General features: G+C 42.2%; 3 non-coding genes and 1 pseudogene across 3 annotated transcripts; all 4 read right to left on the reverse strand.

The window, feature by feature from the left end:
* Positions 1 to 397: 397 nt before the first annotated feature.
* LOC129115735 (5S ribosomal RNA) lies at positions 398 to 514 on the reverse strand (annotated as a pseudogene).
* Positions 515 to 739: 225 nt separating this feature from the next.
* On the reverse strand, positions 740 to 858 carry LOC129115732 (5S ribosomal RNA). Its single transcript, XR_008533227.1, has one exon. It is a non-coding gene; the product is annotated as a 5S ribosomal RNA (ribosomal RNA).
* Positions 859 to 1236: 378 nt separating this feature from the next.
* Positions 1237 to 1355, reverse strand: LOC129115733 (5S ribosomal RNA). The gene has a single exon (XR_008533228.1). It is a non-coding gene; the product is annotated as a 5S ribosomal RNA (ribosomal RNA).
* A 379-nt stretch (positions 1356 to 1734) lies between these two features.
* Positions 1735 to 1853, reverse strand: LOC129115734 (5S ribosomal RNA). Its single transcript, XR_008533229.1, has one exon. It is a non-coding gene; the product is annotated as a 5S ribosomal RNA (ribosomal RNA).
* Between the last annotated feature and the right edge of the window lie 312 nt (positions 1854 to 2165).

The following is a 2165-nucleotide window of genomic DNA, read 5'->3' on the forward strand; positions in this document are numbered from 1 at the left end:
GGTGGTATGGCCGTAAGCAAATATTGTGCCTACCAAAGGGCCTTTTAAAGATACTATATCACCACGCTTTGCTCTTTCGTCTATACAGGGAGCGCCTGCAGATTTCCAGACACACTCACAGCTTTTAAATGTCAAATCAGAATGTACAAAGTGGCTATAAGGATCACAAATGTAGTGCAGTAAAAATATTAATATTTACTGTTGAAATGTAGAATACGTTAGCATAAAATTGAAAAGAAAATGATCGATGAGCTTAGGAATGATGAAAGCCATCATTTAACTGGATTTGTGTCATTTCTATACCGGCAAGTCATGATCTAGCTATATCCTTCCCACCCTGTCGGTGTCCACTGAAAAAGCAGCAGCGCCCTCTGCTTTTTGTAAAGAGGAGTGAAAAAGCTTACAGCACCTGGTATTCCCAGGCGGTCTCCCATCCAAGTACTGACCAGGCCCGACCCTGCTTAGCTTCCGAGATCAGACGAGATCGGGCGTGTTCAGGGTAAGGATCACAATGTAGTGCAGTAAAAATATTAATATTTACTGTTGAAATGTAGAATACGTTAGCATAAAATTGAAAAGAAAATGATCGATGAGCTTAGGAATGATGAAAGCCATCATTTAACTGGATTTGTGTCATTTCTATACCGGCAAGTCATGATCTAGCTATATCCTTCCCACCCTGTCGGTGTCCACTGAAAAAGCAGCAGCGCCCTCTGCTTTTTGTAAAGAGGAGTGAAAAAGCTTACAGCACCTGGTATTCCCAGGCGGTCTCCCATCCAAGTACTGACCAGGCCCGACCCTGCTTAGCTTCCGAGATCAGACGAGATCGGGCGTGTTCAGGGTGGTATGGCCGTAAGCAAATATTGTGCCTACCAAAGGTCCTTTTAAAGATACTATATCACCACGCTTTGCTCTTTCGTCTATACAGGGAGCGCCTGCAGATTTCCAGACACACTCACAGCTTTTAAATGTCAAATCAGAATGTACAAAGTGGCTATAAGGATCACAAATGTAGTGCAGTAAAAATATTAATATTTACTGTTGAAATGTAGAATACGTTAGCATAAAATTGAAAAGAAAATGATCGATGAGCTTAGGAATGATGAAAGCCATCATTTAACTGGATTTGTGTCATTTCTATACCGGCAAGTCATGTTCTAGCTATTTCCTTCCCACCCTGTCGGTGTCCACTGAAAAAGCAGCAGCGCCTCTGCTTTTTGTAAAGAGGAGTGAAAAAGCTTACAGCACCTGGTATTCCCAGGCGGTCTCCCATCCAAGTACTGACCAGGCCCGACCCTGCTTAGCTTCCGAGATCAGACGAGATCGGGCGTGTTCAGGGTGGTATGGCCGTAAGCAAATATTGTGCCTACCAAAGGGCCTTTTAAAGATACTATATCACCACGCTTTGCTCTTTCGTCTATACAGGGAGCGCCTGCAGATTTCCAGACACACTCACAGCTTTTAAATGTCAAATCAGAATGTACAAAGTGGCTATAAGGATCACAAATGTAGTGCAGTAAAAATATTAATATTTACTGTTGAAATGTAGAATACGTTAGCATAAAATTGAAAAGAAAATGATCGATGAGCTTAGGAATGATGAAAGCCATCATTTAACTGGATTTGTGTCATTTCTATACCGGCAAGTCATGATCTAGCTATATCCTTCCCACCCTGTCGGTGTCCACTGAAAAAGCAGCAGCGCCCTCTGCTTTTTGTAAAGAGGAGTGAAAAAGCTTACAGCACCTGGTATTCCCAGGCGGTCTCCCATCCAAGTACTGACCAGGCCCGACCCTGCTTAGCTTCCGAGATCAGACGAGATCGGGCGTGTTCAGGGTGGTATGGCCGTAAGCAAATATTGTGCCTACCAAAGGGCCTTTTAAAGATACTATATCACCACGCTTTGCTCTTTCGTCTATACAGGGAGCGCCTGCAGATTTCCAGACACACTCACAGCTTTTAAATGTCAAATCAGAATGTACAAAGTGGCTATAAGGATCACAAATGTAGTGCAGTAAAAATATTAATATTTACTGTTGAAATGTAGAATACGTTAGCATAAAATTGAAAAGAAAATGATCGATGAGCTTAGGAATGATGAAAGCCATCATTTAACTGGATTTGTGTCATTTCTATACCGGCAAGTCATGATCTAGCTATATCCT

The sequence above is a fragment of the Anoplopoma fimbria genome, unplaced genomic scaffold, assembly GCF_027596085.1.
Source record: "Anoplopoma fimbria isolate UVic2021 breed Golden Eagle Sablefish unplaced genomic scaffold, Afim_UVic_2022 Un_contig_12265_pilon_pilon, whole genome shotgun sequence".
Taxonomy (NCBI): Eukaryota; Metazoa; Chordata; class Actinopteri; order Perciformes; family Anoplopomatidae; genus Anoplopoma; species Anoplopoma fimbria.